The following is a 20942-nucleotide window of genomic DNA, read 5'->3' on the forward strand; positions in this document are numbered from 1 at the left end:
CAGACACATACACGTGCAAAATCGAAACAGATGGATTAATAAAACAGACAAACACCACACAGAGAGAAATCAACCAAAATGAAATAAAACAGGACACGGGAAGAAGAAGGGAGGTATGTAGAAAGGCTTGCGGACGTCAATGGCCTTTGAGGCGTCTTTGAGGGAGGGACGCCCCACAACAGGGTTAATGTGGGACCTACGGCTAGTTCTGGTTAGAAGTCTAGCTGCTGTATTTTGGATTAACTGTAAACGTTTTAAAGAAGACTGACCGAGGCAGGTGTAGAGGGAGTTACAGTAGCCTAACCGGGAGAAAATGAACGCGTGGATTCATTGTTCAAGAACAACGGGGGACAATATAGGCCTTATTTTTGCAATATTTCTTAACTGAGGAAAACAGGACTGGACAAGCTCATTAACGGGACGGTCAAGCGTCGTATACTGGTCGAAGGTGATACCTTTAGAAGACCTTTGGCCGTGGACTTAAACGTTGGGGTGAAGCGGGCCAATGAACTGAGTAGCAGCGGTGACAAGGATCGGTGCTCCCACGCATCTTGTTATGGACAGCTGTTTTTGCTTTTCACAAACACACGAGGCTCTGCCAAACTGCAAAGCCTGCCAAAAATAGATTTAACTCGTGGGTGTTCCTCTCCACGGAAGTCTTTAGTAAAAGGCGAAAGACTTGTACGTTATGAAGAGAAACCAGAGTAAGTACGGCCCGCTCCTCGACAGCAGCCCAAGGAGCCCAGTCGTCCCAGCCACAACCTTCACGGTGAGCCTCACTCGCCTCCCGGGCCACACCCATTCCCCTACCCCGCGCTGCGCTTCAGGGAGTTTTGGGCGCCGGGATTGCTCGTCTGTCACGTCGTTGCCACTAGACCTTCTGGGGCCTGTACTACGAAGCAGGTTCTGCATGCCGGGGACATATTTTTCTTAGCTGGCCTCCCCGAGCCTAACATCGGCCACCCAGATAACCAGTACTAGGAAGCTGCCTAGCCACGAGGTCAAACGCGACAAAGAAGACCAGGAAATGCAGCCAAAGTACTACCGCCCCCCTCAGGCGCTCGAGAGGAGCAGGAGACATCAGAAGCGGATCAAAATGTGGAAACGCTTCACGATTTTGCGTGTCATCCTTTCGCAGGGGCCATGCTAATCTTCTCTGTATCGAATCCAATTTTTCATACGTGCTGCCGTAGCAAGCACACAAGTCCTCAGGCGCTGCTTCCCTTTTACTACCCCGTGGGCAGAATGGCCCCTTGACCGCGGTGCAGTCTGGAGGACTTGTGAAAATCACAAAGTGGGTAAGGCCAGAAATGGCCTCATGCCAAATGAGGGGGCCACGCACAATTTGTCTGTCACGCAGGAGGCTTCATTTGGGCCCCAAAGCTAAGCATCCACTCCTATCACGCATGACAGGAAGCCACACTGCGCAGAGTTCTTCATGCCAAACCTCTTAAAAAATTGGTGATATCGTGCTACACAAACAAAATCGACAGGCTGAGCACTTGGCGTGTGTCCCACCTTGGTTGTCGCCCTTCTCTGAAAGCCAGCAGGGGGTGCCGGACTAGATGGCCCATTGGGTCAAAGTTTTACTCCAGGCCCTTTTTCGGGTAAGGCCGAGCCGACGAAATTCTTGAGAATGTCGCGTTCGGTATGCACAATATATTTTCTACATGTAACCGGCAAGAAACTTTGTCAGAGAGCAGGAACCTGTGATTGACATACCCCGCCGCAATGCTGAGGATTGGTTTTCAGACGCGGGCTACCAGACAACAAAAGTAGGCAGGTGGCCGCAGACACTCCAGTGAGGACAAACGCAGGGAAAATGCTGTGCAGATTCAACGTGTATTTCGCAGCTCTTTGCAATACGGCAACGTTCCCACTCTGTCATGTTTGTCTGCTAATCAAATCAGAGGTGCAAATCTCACTCTGTGTCACTCTACGTTGCACGCCGCACTTTTGCCCCAGTTGTCATGGCTGACATGCAGCCATCTGAGACGGGCAGACTGAGGAGGCTGCTGCATTTCTTCTGAGTAATTGGCATTCCACAAAGCAGAGAGAAGGGTGCACCGTTCCCAGCGGCACTGCAATGCCGGGTCGATGCGTGGAGTGAACGGAGCAAGCCCCTTTTTGTACTCCAAGTGCAAAAAATCCTTTTAATATGTTGTCCCCTTATAGAGGACGTATCAGATATTAAACTGATAAGAACAGATACTACACTTGATCTTAGCCAAAAGGCCGAGAAGCGATGAACCCTTGCTGTTTGCTGCCCCGCCCCACCTCCTGCACAGTTCTGGCTCGTCGTGGTGCAGTCGTTTCAAACGACCGCAAGAACGACTGCCGCTTGGCAGCTCCGCCCAGGAGCTCCTTGGTAAGTAGGTAAGTAAGTAAGTAAGTAAGTAAGTAAGTAAATAAGTAAGTAAGTGAGCTTTTGTTCATACAGCACTTTTTAAAACACACAGTCACAACGTGCTTTACAGACACATACACGTGCAAAATCGAAACAGATGGATTAATAAAACAGACAAACACCACACAGAGAGAAATCAACCAAAATGAAATAAAACAGGACACGGGAAGAAGAAGGGAGGTATGTAGAAAGGCTTGCGGACGTCAATGGCCTTTGAGGCGTCTTTGAGGGAGGGACGCCCCACAACAGGGTTAATGTGGGACCTACGGCTAGTTCTGGTTAGAAGTCTAGCTGCTGTATTTTGGATTAACTGTAAACGTTTTAAAGAAGACTGACCGAGGCAGGTGTAGAGGGAGTTACAGTAGCCTAACCGGGAGAAAATGAACGCGTGGATTCATTGTTCAAGAACAACGGGGGACAATATAGGCCTTATTTTTGCAATATTTCTTAACTGAGGAAAACAGGACTGGACAAGCTCATTAACGGGACGGTCAAGCGTCGTATACTGGTCGAAGGTGATACCTTTAGAAGACCTTTGGCCGTGGACTTAAACGTTGGGGTGAAGCGGGCCAATGAACTGAGTAGCAGCGGTGACAAGGATCGGTGCTCCCACGCATCTTGTTATGGACAGCTGTTTTTGCTTTTCACAAACACACGAGGCTCTGCCAAACTGCAAAGCCTGCCAAAAATAGATTTAACTCGTGGGTGTTCCTCTCCACGGAAGTCTTTAGTAAAAGGCGAAAGACTTGTACGTTATGAAGAGAAACCAGAGTAAGTACGGCCCGCTCCTCGACAGCAGCCCAAGGAGCCCAGTCGTCCCAGCCACAACCTTCACGGTGAGCCTCACTCGCCTCCCGGGCCACACCCATTCCCCTACCCCGCGCTGCGCTTCAGGGAGTTTTGGGCGCCGGGATTGCTCGTCTGTCACGTCGTTGCCACTAGACCTTCTGGGGCCTGTACTACGAAGCAGGTTCTGCATGCCGGGGACATATTTTTCTTAGCTGGCCTCCCCGAGCCTAACATCGGCCACCCAGATAACCAGTACTAGGAAGCTGCCTAGCCACGAGGTCAAACGCGACAAAGAAGACCAGGAAATGCAGCCAAAGTACTACCGCCCCCCTCAGGCGCTCGAGAGGAGCAGGAGACATCAGAAGCGGATCAAAATGTGGAAACGCTTCACGATTTTGCGTGTCATCCTTTCGCAGGGGCCATGCTAATCTTCTCTGTATCGAATCCAATTTTTCATACGTGCTGCCGTAGCAAGCACACAAGTCCTCAGGCGCTGCTTCCCTTTTACTACCCCGTGGGCAGAATGGCCCCTTGACCGCGGTGCAGTCTGGAGGACTTGTGAAAATCACAAAGTGGGTAAGGCCAGAAATGGCCTCATGCCAAATGAGGGGGCCACGCACAATTTGTCTGTCACGCAGGAGGCTTCATTTGGGCCCCAAAGCTAAGCATCCACTCCTATCACGCATGACAGGAAGCCACACTGCGCAGAGTTCTTCATGCCAAACCTCTTAAAAAATTGGTGATATCGTGCTACACAAACAAAATCGACAGGCTGAGCACTTGGCGTGTGTCCGACCTTGGTTGTCGCCCTTCTCTGAAAGCCAGCAGTGGGTGCCGGACTAGATGGCCCATTGGGTCAAAGTTTTACTCCAGGCCCTTTTTCGGGTAAGGCCGAGCCGACGACATTCTTGAGAATGTCGCGTTCGGTATGCACAATATATTTTCTACATGTAACCGGCAAGAAACTTTGTCAGAGAGCAGGAACCTGTGATTGACATACCCCGCCGCAATGCTGAGGATTGGTTTTCAGACGCGGGCTACCAGACAACAAAAGTAGGCAGGTGGCCGCAGACACTCCAGTGAGGACAAACGCAGGGAAAATGCTGTGCAGATTCAACGTGTATTTCACAGCTCTTTGCAATACGGCAACGTTCCCACTCTGTCATGTTTGTCTGCTAATCAAATCAGAGGTGCAAATCTCACTCTGTGTCACTCTACGTTGCACGCCGCACTTTTGCCCCAGTTGTCATGGCTGACATGCAGCCATCTGAGACGGGCAGACTGAGGAGGCTGCTGCATTTCTTCTGAGTAATTGGCATTCCACAAAGCAGAGAGAAGGGTGCACCGTTCCCAGCGGCACTGCAATGCCGGGTCGATGCGTGGAGTGAACGGAGGAAGCCCCTTTTTGTACTCCAAGTGCAAAAAATCCTTTTAATATGTTGTCCCCTTATAGAGGACGTATCAGATATTAAACTGATAAGAACAGATACTACACTTGATCTTAGCCAAAAGGCCGAGAAGCGATGAACCCTTGCTGTTTGCTGCCCCGCCCCACCTCCTGCACAGTTCTGGCTCGTCGTGGTGCAGTCGTTTCAAACGACCGCAAGAACGACTGCCGCTTGGCAGCTCCGCCCAGGAGCTCCTTGGTAAGTAGGTAAGTAAGTAAGTAAGTAAGTAAGTAAGTAAGTAAGTAAATAAGTAAGTAAGTGAGCTTTTGTTCATACAGCACTTTTTAAAACACACAGTCACAACGTGCTTTACAGACACATACACGTGCAAAATCGAAACAGATGGATTAATAAAACAGACAAACACCACACAGAGAGAAATCAACCAAAATGAAATAAAACAGGACACGGGAAGAAGAAGGGAGGTATGTAGAAAGGCTTGCGGACGTCAATGGCCTTTGAGGCGTCTTTGAGGGAGGGACGCCCCACAACAGGGTTAATGTGGGACCTACGGCTAGTTCTGGTTAGAAGTCTAGCTGCTGTATTTTGGATTAACTGTAAACGTTTTAAAGAAGACTGACCGAGGCAGGTGTAGAGGGAGTTACAGTAGCCTAACCGGGAGAAAATGAACGCGTGGATTCATTGTTCAAGAACAACGGGGGACAATATAGGCCTTATTTTTGCAATATTTCTTAACTGAGGAAAACAGGACTGGACAAGCTCATTAACGGGACGGTCAAGCGTCGTATACTGGTCGAAGGTGATACCTTTAGAAGACCTTTGGCCGTGGACTTAAACGTTGGGGTGAAGCGGGCCAATGAACTGAGTAGCAGCGGTGACAAGGATCGGTGCTCCCACGCATCTTGTTATGGACAGCTGTTTTTGCTTTTCACAAACACACGAGGCTCTGCCAAACTGCAAAGCCTGCCAAAAATAGATTTAACTCGTGGGTGTTCCTCTCCACGGAAGTCTTTAGTAAAAGGCGAAAGACTTGTACGTTATGAAGAGAAACCAGAGTAAGTACGGCCCGCTCCTCGACAGCAGCCCAAGGAGGCCAGTCGTCCCAGCCACAACCTTCACGGTGAGCCTCACTCGCCTCCCGGGCCACACCCATTCCCCTACCCCGCGCTGCGCTTCAGGGAGTTTTGGGCGCCGGGATTGCTCGTCTGTCACGTCGTTGCCACTAGACCTTCTGGGGCCTGTACTACGAAGCAGGTTCTGCATGCCGGGGACATATTTTCCTTAGCTGGCCTCCCCGAGCCTAACATCGGCCACCCAGATAACCAGTACTAGGAAGCTGCCTAGCCACGAGGTCAAACGCGACAAAGAAGACCAGGAAATGCAGCCAAAGTACTACCGCCCCCCTCAGGCGCTCGAGAGGAGCAGGAGACATCAGAAGCGGATCAAAATGTGGAAACGCTTCACGATTTTGCGTGTCATCCTTTCGCAGGGGCCATGCTAATCTTCTCTGTATCGAATCCAATTTTTCATACGTGCTGCCGTAGCAAGGACACAAGTCCTCAGGCGCTGCTTCCCTTTTACTACCCCGTGGGCAGAATGGCCCCTTGACCGCGGTGCAGTCTGGAGGACTTGTGAAAATCACAAAGTGGGTAAGGCCAGAAATGGCCTCATGCCAAATGAGGGGGCCACGCACAATTTGTCTGTCACGCAGGAGGCTTCATTTGGGCCCCAAAGCTAAGCATCCACTCCTATCACGCATGACAGGAAGCCACACTGCGCAGAGTTCTTCATGCCAAACCTCTTAAAAAATTGGTGATATCGTGCTACACAAACAAAATCGACAGGCTGAGCACTTGGCGTGTGTCCGACCTTGGTTGTCGCCCTTCTCTGAAAGCCAGCAGGGGGTGCCGGACTAGATGGCCCATTGGGTCAAAGTTTTACTCCAGGCCCTTTTTCGGGTAAGGCCGAGCCGACGACATTCTTGAGAATGTCGCGTTCGGTATGCACAATATATTTTCTACATGTAAACCGGCAAGAAACTTTGTCAGAGAGCAGGAACCTGTGATTGACATACCCCGCCGCAATGCTGAGGATTGGTTTTCAGACGCGGGCTACCAGACAACAAAAGTAGGCAGGTGGCCGCAGACACTCCAGTGAGGACAAACGCAGGGAAAACGCTGTGCAGATTCAACGTGTATTTCGCAGCTCTTTGCAATACGGCAACGTTCCCACTCTGTCATGTTTGTCTGCTAATCAAATCAGAGGTGCAAATCTCACTCTGTGTCACTCTACGTTGCACGCCGCACTTTTGCCCCAGTTGTCATGGCTGACATGCAGCCATCTGAGACGGGCAGACTGAGGAGGCTGCTGCATTTCTTCTGAGTAATTGGCATTCCACAAAGCAGAGAGAAGGGTGCACCGTTCCCAGCGGCACTGCAATGCCGGGTCGATGCGTGGAGTGAACGGAGCAAGCCCCTTTTTCAACTCCAAGTGCAAAAAAATCCTTTTAATATGTTGTCCCCTTATAGAGGACGTATCAGATATTAAACTGATAAGAACAGATACTACACTTGATCTTAGCCAAAAGGCCGAGAAGCGATGAACCCTTGCTGTTTGCTGCCCCGCCCCACCTCCTGCACAGTTCTGGCTCGTCGTGGTGCAGTCGTTTCAAACGACCGCAAGAACGACTGCCGCTTGGCAGCTCCGCCCAGGAGCTCCTTGGTAAGTAGGTAAGTAAGTAAGTAAGTAAGTAAGTAAGTAAGTAAATAAGTAAGTAAGTGAGCTTTTGTTCATACAGCACTTTTTAAAACACACAGTCACAACGTGCTTTACAGACACATACACGTGCAAAATCGAAACAGATGGATTAATAAAACAGACAAACACCACACAGAGAGAAATCAACCAAAATGAAATAAAACAGGACACGGGAAGAAGAAGGGAGGTATGTAGAAAGGCTTGCGGACGTCAATGGCCTTTGAGGCGTCTTTGAGGGAGGGACGCCCCACAACAGGGTTAATGTGGGACCTACGGCTAGTTCTGGTTAGAAGTCTAGCTGCTGTATTTTGGATTAACTGTAAACGTTTTAAAGAAGACTGACCGAGGCAGGTGTAGAGGGAGTTACAGTAGCCTAACCGGGAGAAAATGAACGCGTGGATTCATTGTTCAAGAACAACGGGGGACAATATAGGCCTTATTTTTGCAATATTTCTTAACTGAGGAAAACAGGACTGGACAAGCTCATTAACGGGACGGTCAAGCGTCGTATACTGGTCGAAGGTGATACCTTTAGAAGACCTTTGGCCGTGGACTTAAACGTTGGGGTGAAGCGGGCCAATGAACTGAGTAGCAGCGGTGACAAGGATCGGTGCTCCCACGCATCTTGTTATGGACAGCTGTTTTTGCTTTTCACAAACACACGAGGCTCTGCCAAACTGCAAAGCCTGCCAAAAATAGATTTAACTCGTGGGTGTTCCTCTCCACGGAAGTCTTTAGTAAAAGGCGAAAGACTTGTACGTTATGAAGAGAAACCAGAGTAAGTACGGCCCGCTCCTCGACAGCAGCCCAAGGAGCCCAGTCGTCCCAGCCACAACCTTCACGGTGAGCCTCACTCGCCTCCCGGGCCACACCCATTCCCCTACCCCGCGCTGCGCTTCAGGGAGTTTTGGGCGCCGGGATTGCTCGTCTGTCACGTCGTTGCCACTAGACCTTCTGGGGCCTGTACTACGAAGCAGGTTCTGCATGCCGGGGACATATTTTCCTTAGCTGGCCTCCCCGAGCCTAACATCGGCCACCCAGATAACCAGTACTAGGAAGCTGCCTAGCCACGAGGTCAAACGCGACAAAGAAGACCAGGAAATGCAGCCAAAGTACTACCGCCCCCCTCAGGCGCTCGAGAGGAGCAGGAGACATCAGAAGCGGATCAAAATGTGGAAACGCTTCACGATTTTGCGTGTCATCCTTTCGCAGGGGCCATGCTAATCTTCTCTGTATCGAATCCAATTTTTCATACGTGCTGCCGTAGCAAGGACACAAGTCCTCAGGCGCTGCTTCCCTTTTACTACCCCGTGGGCAGAATGGCCCCTTGACCGCGGTGCAGTCTGGAGGACTTGTGAAAATCACAAAGTGGGTAAGGCCAGAAATGGCCTCATGCCAAATGAGGGGGCCACGCACAATTTGTCTGTCACGCAGGAGGCTTCATTTGGGCCCCAAAGCTAAGCATCCACTCCTATCACGCATGACAGGAAACCACACTGCGCAGAGTTCTTCATGCCAAACCTCTTAAAAAATTGGTGATATCGTGCTACACAAACAAAATCGACAGGCTGAGCACTTGGCGTGTGTCCGACCTTGGTTGTCGCCCTTCTCTGAAAGCCAGCAGGGGGTGCCGGACTAGATGGCCCATTGGGTCAAAGTTTTACTCCAGGCCCTTTTTCGGGTAAGGCCGAGCCGACGACATTCTTGAGAATGTCGCGTTCGGTATGCACAATATATTTTCTACATGTAAACCGGCAAGAAACTTTGTCAGAGAGCAGGAACCTGTGATTGACATACCCCGCCGCAATGCTGAGGATTGGTTTTCAGACGCGGGCTACCAGACAACAAAAGTAGGCAGGTGGCCGCAGACACTCCAGTGAGGACAAACGCAGGGAAAACGCTGTGCAGATTCAACGTGTATTTCGCAGCTCTTTGCAATACGGCAACGTTCCCACTCTGTCATGTTTGTCTGCTAATCAAATCAGAGGTGCAAATCTCACTCTGTGTCACTCTACGTTGCACGCCGCACTTTTGCCCCAGTTGTCATGGCTGACATGCAGCCATCTGAGACGGGCAGACTGAGGAGGCTGCTGCATTTCTTCTGAGTAATTGGCATTCCACAAAGCAGAGAGAAGGGTGCACCGTTCCCAGCGGCACTGCAATGCCGGGTCGATGCGTGGAGTGAACGGAGCAAGCCCCTTTTTCAACTCCAAGTGCAAAAAAATCCTTTTAATATGTTGTCCCCTTATAGAGGACGTATCAGATATTAAACTGATAAGAACAGATACTACACTTGATCTTAGCCAAAAGGCCGAGAAGCGATGAACCCTTGCTGTTTGCTGCCCCGCCCCACCTCCTGCACAGTTCTGGCTCGTCGTGGTGCAGTCGTTTCAAACGACCGCAAGAACGACTGCCGCTTGGCAGCTCCGCCCAGGAGCTCCTTGGTAAGTAGGTAAGTAAGTAAGTAAGTAAGTAAGTAAGTAAATAAGTAAGTAAGGGAGCTTTTGTTCATACAGCACTTTTTAAAACACACAGTCACAACGTGCTTTACAGACACATACACGTGCAAAATCGAAACAGATGGATTAATAAAACAGACAAACACCACACAGAGAGAAATCAACCAAAATGAAATAAAACAGGACACGGGAAGAAGAAGGGAGGTATGTAGAAAGGCTTGCGGACGTCAATGGCCTTTGAGGCGTCTTTGAGGGAGGGACGCCCCACAACAGGGTTAATGTGGGACCTACGGCTAGTTCTGGTTAGAAGTCTAGCTGCTGTATTTTGGATTAACTGTAAACGTTTTAAAGAAGACTGACCGAGGCAGGTGTAGAGGGAGTTACAGTAGCCTAACCGGGAGAAAATGAACGCGTGGATTCATTGTTCAAGAACAACGGGGGACAATATAGGCCTTATTTTTGCAATATTTCTTAACTGAGGAAAACAGGACTGGACAAGCTCATTAACGGGACGGTCAAGCGTCGTATACTGGTCGAAGGTGATACCTTTAGAAGACCTTTGGCCGTGGACTTAAACGTTGGGGTGAAGCGGGCCAATGAACTGAGTAGCAGCGGTGACAAGGATCGGTGCTCCCACGCATCTTGTTATGGACAGCTGTTTTTGCTTTTCACAAACACACGAGGCTCTGCCAAACTGCAAAGCCTGCCAAAAATAGATTTAACTCGTGGGTGTTCCTCTCCACGGAAGTCTTTAGTAAAAGGCGAAAGACTTGTACGTTATGAAGAGAAACCAGAGTAAGTACGGCCCGCTCCTCGACAGCAGCCCAAGGAGCCCAGTCGTCCCAGCCACAACCTTCACGGTGAGCCTCACTCGCCTCCCGGGCCACACCCATTCCCCTACCCCGCGCTGCGCTTCAGGGAGTTTTGGGCGCCGGGATTGCTCGTCTGTCACGTCGTTGCCACTAGACCTTCTGGGGCCTGTACTACGAAGCAGGTTCTGCATGCCGGGGACATATTTTCCTTAGCTGGCCTCCCCGAGCCTAACATCGGCCACCCAGATAACCAGTACTAGGAAGCTGCCTAGCCACGAGGTCAAACGCGACAAAGAAGACCAGGAAATGCAGCCAAAGTACTACCGCCCCCCTCAGGCGCTCGAGAGGAGCAGGAGACATCAGAAGCGGATCAAAATGTGGAAACGCTTCACGATTTTGCGTGTCATCCTTTCGCAGGGGCCATGCTAATCTTCTCTGTATCGAATCCAATTTTTCATACGTGCTGCCGTAGCAAGCACACAAGTCCTCAGGCGCTGCTTCCCTTTTACTACCCCTGTCATGTTTGTCTGCTAATCAAATCAGAGGTGCAAATCTCACTCTGTGTCACTCTACGTTGCACGCCGCACTTTTGCCCCAGTTGTCATGGCTGACATGCAGCCATCTGAGACGGGCAGACTGAGGAGGCTGCTGCATTTCTTCTGAGTAATTGGCATTCCACAAAGCAGAGAGAAGGGTGCACCGTTCCCAGCGGCACTGCAATGCCGGGTCGATGCGTGGAGTGAACGGAGCAAGCCCCTTTTTCAACTCCAAGTGCAAAAAATCCTTTTAATATGTTGTCCCCTTATAGAGGACGTATCAGATATTAAACTGATAAGAACAGATACTACACTTGATCTTAGCCAAAAGGCCGAGAAGCGATGAACCCTTGCTGTTTGCTGCCCCGCCCCACCTCCTGCACAGTTCTGGCTCGTCGTGGTGCAGTCGTTTCAAACGACCGCAAGAACGACTGCCGCTTGGCAGCTCCGCCCAGGAGCTCCTTGGTAAGTAGGTAAGTAAGTAAGTAAGTAAGTAAGTAAGTAAGTAAATAAGTAAGTAAGTGAGCTTTTGTTCATACAGCACTTTTTAAAACACACAGTCACAACGTGCTTTACAGACACATACACGTGCAAAATCGAAACAGATGGATTAATAAAACAGACAAACACCACACAGAGAGAAATCAACCAAAATGAAATAAAACAGGACACGGGAAGAAGAAGGGAGGTATGTAGAAAGGCTTGCGGACGTCAATGGCCTTTGAGGCGTCTTTGAGGGAGGGACGCCCCACAACAGGGTTAATGTGGGACCTACGGCTAGTTCTGGTTAGAAGTCTAGCTGCTGTATTTTGGATTAACTGTAAACGTTTTAAAGAAGACTGACCGAGGCAGGTGTAGAGGGAGTTACAGTAGCCTAACCGGGAGAAAATGAACGCGTGGATTCATTGTTCAAGAACAACGGGGGACAATATAGGCCTTATTTTTGCAATATTTCTTAACTGAGGAAAACAGGACTGGACAAGCTCATTAACGGGACGGTCAAGCGTCGTATACTGGTCGAAGGTGATACCTTTAGAAGACCTTTGGCCGTGGACTTAAACGTTGGGGTGAAGCGGGCCAATGAACTGAGTAGCAGCGGTGACAAGGATCGGTGCTCCCACGCATCTTGTTATGGACAGCTGTTTTTGCTTTTCACAAACACACGAGGCTCTGCCAAACTGCAAAGCCTGCCAAAAATAGATTTAACTCGTGGGTGTTCCTCTCCACGGAAGTCTTTAGTAAAAGGCGAAAGACTTGTACGTTATGAGCAGGTTCTGCATGCCGGGGACATATTTTCCTTAGCTGGCCTCCCCGAGCCTAACATCGGCCACCCAGATAACCAGTACTAGGAAGCTGCCTAGCCACGAGGTCAAACGCGACAAAGAAGACCAGGAAATGCAGCCAAAGTACTACCGCCCCCCTCAGGCGCTCGAGAGGAGCAGGAGACATCAGAAGCGGATCAAAATGTGGAAACGCTTCACGATTTTGCGTGTCATCCTTTCGCAGGGGCCATGCTAATCTTCTCTGTATCGAATCCAATTTTTCATACGTGCTGCCGTAGCAAGCACACAAGTCCTCAGGCGCTGCTTCCCTTTTACTACCCCTGTCATGTTTGTCTGCTAATCAAATCAGAGGTGCAAATCTCACTCTGTGTCACTCTACGTTGCACGCCGCACTTTTGCCCCAGTTGTCATGGCTGACATGCAGCCATCTGAGACGGGCAGACTGAGGAGGCTGCTGCATTTCTTCTGAGTAATTGGCATTCCACAAAGCAGAGAGAAGGGTGCACCGTTCCCAGCGGCACTGCAATGCCGGGTCGATGCGTGGAGTGAACGGAGCAAGCCCCTTTTTCAACTCCAAGTGCAAAAAATCCTTTTAATATGTTGTCCCCTTATAGAGGACGTATCAGATATTAAACTGATAAGAACAGATACTACACTTGATCTTAGCCAAAAGGCCGAGAAGCGATGAACCCTTGCTGTTTGCTGCCCCGCCCCACCTCCTGCACAGTTCTGGCTCGTCGTGGTGCAGTCGTTTCAAACGACCGCAAGAACGACTGCCGCTTGGCAGCTCCGCCCAGGAGCTCCTTGGTAAGTAGGTAAGTAAGTAAGTAAGTAAGTAAGTAAGTAAATAAGTAAGTAAGTGAGCTTTTGTTCATACAGCACTTTTTAAAACACACAGTCACAACGTGCTTTACAGACACATACACGTGCAAAATCGAAACAGATGGATTAATAAAACAGACAAACACCACACAGAGAGAAATCAACCAAAATGAAATAAAACAGGACACGGGAAGAAGAAGGGAGGTATGTAGAAAGGCTTGCGGACGTCAATGGCCTTTGAGGCGTCTTTGAGGGAGGGACGCCCCACAACAGGGTTAATGTGGGACCTACGGCTAGTTCTGGTTAGAAGTCTAGCTGCTGTATTTTGGATTAACTGTAAACGTTTTAAAGAAGACTGACCGAGGCAGGTGTAGAGGGAGTTACAGTAGCCTAACCGGGAGAAAATGAACGCGTGGATTCATTGTTCAAGAACAACGGGGGACAATATAGGCCTTATTTTTGCAATATTTCTTAACTGAGGAAAACAGGACTGGACAAGCTCATTAACGGGACGGTCAAGCGTCGTATACTGGTCGAAGGTGATACCTTTAGAAGACCTTTGGCCGTGGACTTAAACGTTGGGGTGAAGCGGGCCAATGAACTGAGTAGCAGCGGTGACAAGGATCGGTGCTCCCACGCATCTTGTTATGGACAGCTGTTTTTGCTTTTCACAAACACACGAGGCTCTGCCAAACTGCAAAGCCTGCCAAAAATAGATTTAACTCGTGGGTGTTCCTCTCCACGGAAGTCTTTAGTAAAAGGCGAAAGACTTGTACGTTATGAAGAGAAACCAGAGTAAGTACGGCCCGCTCCTCGACAGCAGCCCAAGGAGCCCAGTCGTCCCAGCCACAACCTTCACGGTGAGCCTCACTCGCCTCCCGGGCCACACCCATTCCCCTACCCCGCGCTGCGCTTCAGGGAGTTTTGGGCGCCGGGATTGCTCGTCTGTCACGTCGTTGCCACTAGACCTTCTGGGGCCTGTACTACGAAGCAGGTTCTGCATGCCGGGGACATATTTTCCTTAGCTGGCCTCCCCGAGCCTAACATCGGCCACCCAGATAACCAGTACTAGGAAGCTGCCTAGCCACGAGGTCAAACGCGACAAAGAAGACCAGGAAATGCAGCCAAAGTACTACCGCCCCCCTCAGGCGCTCGAGAGGAGCAGGAGACATCAGAAGCGGATCAAAATGTGGAAACGCTTCACGATTTTGCGTGTCATCCTTTCGCAGGGGCCATGCTAATCTTCTCTGTATCGAATCCAATTTTTCATACGTGCTGCCGTAGCAAGCACACAAGTCCTCAGGCGCTGCTTCCCTTTTACTACCCCTGTCATGTTTGTCTGCTAATCAAATCAGAGGTGCAAATCTCACTCTGTGTCACTCTACGTTGCACGCCGCACTTTTGCCCCAGTTGTCATGGCTGACATGCAGCCATCTGAGACGGGCAGACTGAGGAGGCTGCTGCATTTCTTCTGAGTAATTGGCATTCCACAAAGCAGAGAGAAGGGTGCACCGTTCCCAGCGGCACTGCAATGCCGGGTCGATGCGTGGAGTGAACGGAGCAAGCCCCTTTTTCAACTCCAAGTGCAAAAAATCCTTTTAATATGTTGTCCCCTTATAGAGGACGTATCAGATATTAAACTGATAAGAACAGATACTACACTTGATCTTAGCCAAAAGGCCGAGAAGCGATGAACCCTTGCTGTTTGCTGCCCCGCCCCACCTCCTGCACAGTTCTGGCTCGTCGTGGTGCAGTCGTTTCAAACGACCGCAAGAACGACTGCCGCTTGGCAGCTCCGCCCAGGAGCTCCTTGGTAAGTAGGTAAGTAAGTAAGTAAGTAAGTAAGTAAGTAAGTAAATAAGTAAGTAAGTGAGCTTTTGTTCATACAGCACTTTTTAAAACACACAGTCACAACGTGCTTTACAGACACATACACGTGCAAAATCGAAACAGATGGATTAATAAAACAGACAAACACCACACAGAGAGAAATCAACCAAAATGAAATAAAACAGGACACGGGAAGAAGAAGGGAGGTATGTAGAAAGGCTTGCGGACGTCAATGGCCTTTGAGGCGTCTTTGAGGGAGGGACGCCCCACAACAGGGTTAATGTGGGACCTACGGCTAGTTCTGGTTAGAAGTCTAGCTGCTGTATTTTGGATTAACTGTAAACGTTTTAAAGAAGACTGACCGAGGCAGGTGTAGAGGGAGTTACAGTAGCCTAACCGGGAGAAAATGAACGCGTGGATTCATTGTTCAAGAACAACGGGGGACAATATAGGCCTTATTTTTGCAATATTTCTTAACTGAGGAAAACAGGACTGGACAAGCTCATTAACGGGACGGTCAAGCGTCGTATACTGGTCGAAGGTGATACCTTTAGAAGACCTTTGGCCGTGGACTTAAACGTTGGGGTGAAGCGGGCCAATGAACTGAGTAGCAGCGGTGACAAGGATCGGTGCTCCCACGCATCTTGTTATGGACAGCTGTTTTTGCTTTTCACAAACACACGAGGCTCTGCCAAACTGCAAAGCCTGCCAAAAATAGATTTAACTCGTGGGTGTTCCTCTCCACGGAAGTCTTTAGTAAAAGGCGAAAGACTTGTACGTTATGAGCAGGTTCTGCATGCCGGGGACATATTTTCCTTAGCTGGCCTCCCCGAGCCTAACATCGGCCACCCAGATAACCAGTACTAGGAAGCTGCCTAGCCACGAGGTCAAACGCGACAAAGAAGACCAGGAAATGCAGCCAAAGTACTACCGCCCCCCTCAGGCGCTCGAGAGGAGCAGGAGACATCAGAAGCGGATCAAAATGTGGAAACGCTTCACGATTTTGCGTGTCATCCTTTCGCAGGGGCCATGCTAATCTTCTCTGTATCGAATCCAATTTTTCATACGTGCTGCCGTAGCAAGCACACAAGTCCTCAGGCGCTGCTTCCCTTTTACTACCCCTGTCATGTTTGTCTGCTAATCAAATCAGAGGTGCAAATCTCACTCTGTGTCACTCTACGTTGCACGCCGCACTTTTGCCCCAGTTGTCATGGCTGACATGCAGCCATCTGAGACGGGCAGACTGAGGAGGCTGCTGCATTTCTTCTGAGTAATTGGCATTCCACAAAGCAGAGAGAAGGGTGCACCGTTCCCAGCGGCACTGCAATGCCGGGTCGATGCGTGGAGTGAACGGAGCAAGCCCCTTTTTCAACTCCAAGTGCAAAAAATCCTTTTAATATGTTGTCCCCTTATAGAGGACGTATCAGATATTAAACTGATAAGAACAGATACTACACTTGATCTTAGCCAAAAGGCCGAGAAGCGATGAACCCTTGCTGTTTGCTGCCCCGCCCCACCTCCTGCACAGTTCTGGCTCGTCGTGGTGCAGTCGTTTCAAACGACCGCAAGAACGACTGCCGCTTGGCAGCTCCGCCCAGGAGCTCCTTGGTAAGTAGGTAAGTAAGTAAGTAAGTAAGTAAGTAAGTAAGTAAATAAGTAAGTAAGTGAGCTTTTGTTCATACAGCACTTTTTAAAACACACAGTCACAACGTGCTTTACAGACACATACACGTGCAAAATCGAAACAGATGGATTAATAAAACAGACAAACACCACACAGAGAGAAATCAACCAAAATGAAATAAAACAGGACACGGGAAGAAGAAGGGAGGTATGTAGAAAGGCTTGCGGACGTCAATGGCCTTTGAGGCGTCTTTGAGGGAGGGACGCCCCACAACAGGGTTAATGTGGGACCTACGGCTAGTTCTGGTTAGAAGTCTAGCTGCTGTATTTTGGATTAACTGTAAACGTTTTAAAGAAGACTGACCGAGGCAGGTGTAGAGGGAGTTACAGTAGCCTAACCGGGAGAAAATGAACGCGTGGATTCATTGTTCAAGAACAACGGGGGACAATATAGGCCTTATTTTTGCAATATTTCTTAACTGAGGAAAACAGGACTGGACAAGCTCATTAACGGGACGGTCAAGCGTCGTATACTGGTCGAAGGTGATACCTTTAGAAGACCTTTGGCCGTGGACTTAAACGTTGGGGTGAAGCGGGCCAATGAACTGAGTAGCAGCGGTGACAAGGATCGGTGCTCCCACGCATCTTGTTATGGACAGCTGTTTTTGCTTTTCACAAACACACGAGGCTCTGCCAAACTGCAAAGCCTGCCAAAAATAGATTTAACTCGTGGGTGTTCCTCTCCACGGAAGTCTTTAGTAAAAGGCGAAAGACTTGTACGTTATGAGCAGGTTCTGCATGCCGGGGACATATTTTCCTTAGCTGGCCTCCCCGAGCCTAACATCGGCCACCCAGATAACCAGTACTAGGAAGCTGCCTAGCCACGAGGTCAAACGCGACAAAGAAGACCAGGAAATGCAGCCAAAGTACTACCGCCCCCCTCAGGCGCTCGAGAGGAGCAGGAGACATCAGAAGCGGATCAAAATGTGGAAACGCTTCACGATTTTGCGTGTCATCCTTTCGCAGGGGCCATGCTAATCTTCTCTGTATCGAATCCAATTTTTCATACGTGCTGCCGTAGCAAGCACACAAGTCCTCAGGCGCTGCTTCCCTTTTACTACCCCTGTCATGTTTGTCTGCTAATCAAATCAGAGGTGCAAATCTCACTCTGTGTCACTCTACGTTGCACGCCGCACTTTTGCCCCAGTTGTCATGGCTGACATGCAGCCATCTGAGACGGGCAGACTGAGGAGGCTGCTGCATTTCTTCTGAGTAATTGGCATTCCACAAAGCAGAGAGAAGGGTGCACCGTTCCCAGCGGCACTGCAATGCCGGGTCGATGCGTGGAGTGAACGGAGCAAGCCCCTTTTTCAACTCCAAGTGCAAAAAATCCTTTTAATATGTTGTCCCCTTATAGAGGACGTATCAGATATTAAACTGATAAGAACAGATACTACACTTGATCTTAGCCAAAAGGCCGAGAAGCGATGAACCCTTGCTGTTTGCTGCCCCGCCCCACCTCCTGCACAGTTCTGGCTCGTCGTGGTGCAGTCGTTTCAAACGACCGCAAGAACGACTGCCGCTTGGCAGCTCCGCCCAGGAGCTCCTTGGTAAGTAGGTAAGTAAGTAAGTAAGTAAGTAAGTAAGTAAGTAAATAAGTAAGTAAGTGAGCTTTTGTTCATACAGCACTTTTTAAAACACACAGTCACAACGTGCTTTACAGACACATACACGTGCAAAATCGAAACAGATGGATTAATAAAACAGACAAACACCACACAGAGAGAAATCAACCAAAATGAAATAAAACAGGACACGGGAAGAAGAAGGGAGGTATGTAGAAAGGCTTGCGGACGTCAATGGCCTTTGAGGCGTCTTTGAGGGAGGGACGCCCCACAACAGGGTTAATGTGGGACCTACGGCTAGTTCTGGTTAGAAGTCTAGCTGCTGTATTTTGGATTAACTGTAAACGTTTTAAAGAAGACTGACCGAGGCAGGTGTAGAGGGAGTTACAGTAGCCTAACCGGGAGAAAATGAACGCGTGGATTCATTGTTCAAGAACAACGGGGGACAATATAGGCCTTATTTTTGCAATATTTCTTAACTGAGGAAAACAGGACTGGACAAGCTCATTAACGGGACGGTCAAGCGTCGTATACTGGTCGAAGGTGATACCTTTAGAAGACCTTTGGCCGTGGACTTAAACGTTGGGGTGAAGCGGGCCAATGAACTGAGTAGCAGCGGTGACAAGGATCGGTGCTCCCACGCATCTTGTTATGGACAGCTGTTTTTGCTTTTCACAAACACACGAGGCTCTGCCAAACTGCAAAGCCTGCCAAAAATAGATTTAACTCGTGGGTGATCCTCTCCACGGAAGTCTTTAGTAAAAGGCGAAAGACTTGTACGTTATGAAGAGAAACCAGAGTAAGTACGGCCCGCTCCTCGACAGCAGCCCAACGAGCCCAGTCGTCCCAGCCACAACCTTCACGGTGAGCCTCACTCGCCTCCCGGGCCACACCCATTCCCCTACCCCGCGCTGCGCTTCAGGGAGTTTTGGGCGCCGGGATTGCTCGTCTGTCACGTCGTTGCCACTAGACCTTCTGGGGCCTGTACTACGAAGCAGGTTCTGCATGCCGGGGACATATTTTCCTTAGCTGGCCTCCCCGAGCCTAACATCGGCCACCCAGATAACCAGTACTAGGAAGCTGCCTAGCCACGAGGTCAAACGCGACAAAGAAGACCAGGAAATGCAGCCAAAGTACTACCGCCCCCCTCAGGCGCTCGAGAGGAGCAGGAGACATCAGAAGCGGATCAAAATGTGGAAACGCTTCACGATTTTGCGTGTCATCCTTTCGCAGGGGCCATGCTAATCTTCTCTGTATCGAATCCAATTTTTCATACGTGCTGCCGTAGCAAGCACACAAGTCCTCAGGCGCTGCTTCCCTTTTACTACCCCGTGGGCAGAATGGCCCCTTGACCGCGGTGCAGTCTGGAGGACTTGTGAAAATCACAAAGTGGGTAAGGCCAGAAATGGCCTCATGCCAAATGAGGGGGCAACGCACAATTTGTCTGTCACGCAGGAGGCTTCATTTGGGCCCCAAAGCTAAGCATCCACTCCTATCACGCATGACAGGAAGCCACACTGCGCAGAGTTCTTCATGCCAAACCTCTTAAAAAATTGGTGATATCGTGCTACACAAACAAAATCGACAGGCTGAGCACTTGGCGTGTGTCCGACCTTGGTTGTCGCCCTTCTCTGAAAGCCAGCAGGGGGTGCCGGACTAGATGGCCCATTGGGTCAAAGTTTTACTCCAGGCCCTTTTTCGGGTAAGGCCGAGCCGACGACATTCTTGAGAATGTCGCGTTCGGTATGCACAATATATTTTCTACATGTAAACCGGCAAGAAACTTTGTCAGAGAGCAGGAACCTGTGATTGACATACCCCGCCGCAATGCTGAGGATTGGTTTTCAGACGCGGGCTACCAGACAACAAAAGTAGGCAGGTGGCCGCAGACACTCCAGTGAGGACAAACGCAGGGAAAACGCTGTGCAGATTCAACGTGTATTTCGCAGCTCTTTGCAATACGGCAACGTTCCCACTCTGTCATGTTTGTCTGCTAATCAAATCAGAGGTGCAAATCTCACTCTGTGTCACTCTACGTTGCACGCCGCACTTTTGCCCCAGTTGTCATGGCTGACATGCAGCCATCTGAGACGGGCAGACTGAGGAGGCTGCTGCATTTCTTCTGAGTAATTGGCATTCCACAAAGCAGAGAGAAGGGTGCACCGTTCCCAGCGGCACTGCAATGCCGGGTCGATGCGTGGAGTGAACGGAGCAAGCCCCTTTTTCAACTCCAAGTGCAAAAAATCCTTTTAATATGTTGTCCCCTTATAGAGGACGTATCAGATATTAAACTGATAAGAACAGATACTACACTTGATCTTAGCCAAAAGGCCGAGAAGCGATGAACCCTTGCTGTTTGCTGCCCCGCCCCACCTCCTGCACAGTTCTGGCTCGTCGTGGTGCAGTCGTTTCAAATGACCGCAAGAACGACTGCCGCTTGGCAGCTCCGCCCAGGAGCTCCTTGGTAAGTAGGTAAGTAAGTAAGTAAGTAAGTAAGTAAATAAGTAAGTAAGTGAGCTTTTGTTCATACAGCACTTTTTAAAACACACAGTCACAACGTGCTTTACAGACACATACACGTGCAAAATCG

General features: G+C 49.7%; 30 non-coding genes across 30 annotated transcripts; all 30 read right to left on the bottom strand.

Moving 5' to 3' along the window:
- Positions 1–592: 592 nt before the first annotated feature.
- On the bottom strand, positions 593–708 carry LOC137190190 (U5 spliceosomal RNA). Its single transcript, XR_010930022.1, has one exon. It is a non-coding gene; the product is annotated as a U5 spliceosomal RNA (small nuclear RNA).
- Positions 709–1093: 385 nt separating this feature from the next.
- LOC137190346 (U6 spliceosomal RNA) lies at positions 1094–1200 on the bottom strand. Its single transcript, XR_010930172.1, has one exon. It is a non-coding gene; the product is annotated as a U6 spliceosomal RNA (small nuclear RNA).
- Positions 1201–2056: 856 nt separating this feature from the next.
- LOC137190016 (U2 spliceosomal RNA) lies at positions 2057–2247 on the bottom strand. Its single transcript, XR_010929855.1, has one exon. It is a non-coding gene; the product is annotated as a U2 spliceosomal RNA (small nuclear RNA).
- Positions 2248–3066: 819 nt separating this feature from the next.
- Positions 3067–3182, bottom strand: LOC137190191 (U5 spliceosomal RNA). Its single transcript, XR_010930023.1, has one exon. It is a non-coding gene; the product is annotated as a U5 spliceosomal RNA (small nuclear RNA).
- Positions 3183–3567: 385 nt separating this feature from the next.
- Positions 3568–3674, bottom strand: LOC137190348 (U6 spliceosomal RNA). The gene has a single exon (XR_010930174.1). It is a non-coding gene; the product is annotated as a U6 spliceosomal RNA (small nuclear RNA).
- Positions 3675–4530: 856 nt separating this feature from the next.
- Positions 4531–4721, bottom strand: LOC137190115 (U2 spliceosomal RNA). The gene has a single exon (XR_010929953.1). It is a non-coding gene; the product is annotated as a U2 spliceosomal RNA (small nuclear RNA).
- Positions 4722–5548: 827 nt separating this feature from the next.
- On the bottom strand, positions 5549–5664 carry LOC137190192 (U5 spliceosomal RNA). Its single transcript, XR_010930024.1, has one exon. It is a non-coding gene; the product is annotated as a U5 spliceosomal RNA (small nuclear RNA).
- A 385-nt stretch (positions 5665–6049) lies between these two features.
- Positions 6050–6156, bottom strand: LOC137190394 (U6 spliceosomal RNA). The gene has a single exon (XR_010930220.1). It is a non-coding gene; the product is annotated as a U6 spliceosomal RNA (small nuclear RNA).
- Positions 6157–7013: 857 nt separating this feature from the next.
- On the bottom strand, positions 7014–7205 carry LOC137190023 (U2 spliceosomal RNA). The gene has a single exon (XR_010929862.1). It is a non-coding gene; the product is annotated as a U2 spliceosomal RNA (small nuclear RNA).
- Positions 7206–8028: 823 nt separating this feature from the next.
- On the bottom strand, positions 8029–8144 carry LOC137190193 (U5 spliceosomal RNA). The gene has a single exon (XR_010930025.1). It is a non-coding gene; the product is annotated as a U5 spliceosomal RNA (small nuclear RNA).
- A 385-nt stretch (positions 8145–8529) lies between these two features.
- Positions 8530–8636, bottom strand: LOC137190395 (U6 spliceosomal RNA). Its single transcript, XR_010930221.1, has one exon. It is a non-coding gene; the product is annotated as a U6 spliceosomal RNA (small nuclear RNA).
- Positions 8637–9493: 857 nt separating this feature from the next.
- On the bottom strand, positions 9494–9685 carry LOC137190024 (U2 spliceosomal RNA). The gene has a single exon (XR_010929863.1). It is a non-coding gene; the product is annotated as a U2 spliceosomal RNA (small nuclear RNA).
- An 819-nt stretch (positions 9686–10504) lies between these two features.
- LOC137190194 (U5 spliceosomal RNA) lies at positions 10505–10620 on the bottom strand. The gene has a single exon (XR_010930026.1). It is a non-coding gene; the product is annotated as a U5 spliceosomal RNA (small nuclear RNA).
- A 385-nt stretch (positions 10621–11005) lies between these two features.
- LOC137190349 (U6 spliceosomal RNA) lies at positions 11006–11112 on the bottom strand. Its single transcript, XR_010930175.1, has one exon. It is a non-coding gene; the product is annotated as a U6 spliceosomal RNA (small nuclear RNA).
- A 210-nt stretch (positions 11113–11322) lies between these two features.
- Positions 11323–11513, bottom strand: LOC137189966 (U2 spliceosomal RNA). The gene has a single exon (XR_010929808.1). It is a non-coding gene; the product is annotated as a U2 spliceosomal RNA (small nuclear RNA).
- Positions 11514–12336: 823 nt separating this feature from the next.
- LOC137190306 (U5 spliceosomal RNA) lies at positions 12337–12451 on the bottom strand. The gene has a single exon (XR_010930133.1). It is a non-coding gene; the product is annotated as a U5 spliceosomal RNA (small nuclear RNA).
- Positions 12452–12630: 179 nt separating this feature from the next.
- On the bottom strand, positions 12631–12737 carry LOC137190350 (U6 spliceosomal RNA). The gene has a single exon (XR_010930176.1). It is a non-coding gene; the product is annotated as a U6 spliceosomal RNA (small nuclear RNA).
- A 210-nt stretch (positions 12738–12947) lies between these two features.
- On the bottom strand, positions 12948–13138 carry LOC137189967 (U2 spliceosomal RNA). The gene has a single exon (XR_010929809.1). It is a non-coding gene; the product is annotated as a U2 spliceosomal RNA (small nuclear RNA).
- An 819-nt stretch (positions 13139–13957) lies between these two features.
- LOC137190196 (U5 spliceosomal RNA) lies at positions 13958–14073 on the bottom strand. Its single transcript, XR_010930027.1, has one exon. It is a non-coding gene; the product is annotated as a U5 spliceosomal RNA (small nuclear RNA).
- Positions 14074–14458: 385 nt separating this feature from the next.
- LOC137190351 (U6 spliceosomal RNA) lies at positions 14459–14565 on the bottom strand. Its single transcript, XR_010930177.1, has one exon. It is a non-coding gene; the product is annotated as a U6 spliceosomal RNA (small nuclear RNA).
- A 210-nt stretch (positions 14566–14775) lies between these two features.
- Positions 14776–14966, bottom strand: LOC137189969 (U2 spliceosomal RNA). The gene has a single exon (XR_010929810.1). It is a non-coding gene; the product is annotated as a U2 spliceosomal RNA (small nuclear RNA).
- Positions 14967–15789: 823 nt separating this feature from the next.
- Positions 15790–15904, bottom strand: LOC137190307 (U5 spliceosomal RNA). The gene has a single exon (XR_010930134.1). It is a non-coding gene; the product is annotated as a U5 spliceosomal RNA (small nuclear RNA).
- Positions 15905–16083: 179 nt separating this feature from the next.
- Positions 16084–16190, bottom strand: LOC137190352 (U6 spliceosomal RNA). Its single transcript, XR_010930178.1, has one exon. It is a non-coding gene; the product is annotated as a U6 spliceosomal RNA (small nuclear RNA).
- A 210-nt stretch (positions 16191–16400) lies between these two features.
- Positions 16401–16591, bottom strand: LOC137189970 (U2 spliceosomal RNA). Its single transcript, XR_010929811.1, has one exon. It is a non-coding gene; the product is annotated as a U2 spliceosomal RNA (small nuclear RNA).
- An 823-nt stretch (positions 16592–17414) lies between these two features.
- Positions 17415–17529, bottom strand: LOC137190308 (U5 spliceosomal RNA). The gene has a single exon (XR_010930135.1). It is a non-coding gene; the product is annotated as a U5 spliceosomal RNA (small nuclear RNA).
- Positions 17530–17708: 179 nt separating this feature from the next.
- On the bottom strand, positions 17709–17815 carry LOC137190353 (U6 spliceosomal RNA). The gene has a single exon (XR_010930179.1). It is a non-coding gene; the product is annotated as a U6 spliceosomal RNA (small nuclear RNA).
- A 210-nt stretch (positions 17816–18025) lies between these two features.
- LOC137189971 (U2 spliceosomal RNA) lies at positions 18026–18216 on the bottom strand. Its single transcript, XR_010929812.1, has one exon. It is a non-coding gene; the product is annotated as a U2 spliceosomal RNA (small nuclear RNA).
- An 823-nt stretch (positions 18217–19039) lies between these two features.
- On the bottom strand, positions 19040–19155 carry LOC137190291 (U5 spliceosomal RNA). Its single transcript, XR_010930120.1, has one exon. It is a non-coding gene; the product is annotated as a U5 spliceosomal RNA (small nuclear RNA).
- Positions 19156–19540: 385 nt separating this feature from the next.
- LOC137190354 (U6 spliceosomal RNA) lies at positions 19541–19647 on the bottom strand. Its single transcript, XR_010930180.1, has one exon. It is a non-coding gene; the product is annotated as a U6 spliceosomal RNA (small nuclear RNA).
- Positions 19648–20504: 857 nt separating this feature from the next.
- Positions 20505–20695, bottom strand: LOC137189972 (U2 spliceosomal RNA). Its single transcript, XR_010929813.1, has one exon. It is a non-coding gene; the product is annotated as a U2 spliceosomal RNA (small nuclear RNA).
- Positions 20696–20942: the final 247 nt, after the last annotated feature.

The sequence above is a fragment of the Thunnus thynnus genome, chromosome 9 (assembly GCF_963924715.1).
Source record: "Thunnus thynnus chromosome 9, fThuThy2.1, whole genome shotgun sequence".
In the NCBI taxonomy this organism is placed as follows: Eukaryota; Metazoa; Chordata; class Actinopteri; order Scombriformes; family Scombridae; genus Thunnus; species Thunnus thynnus.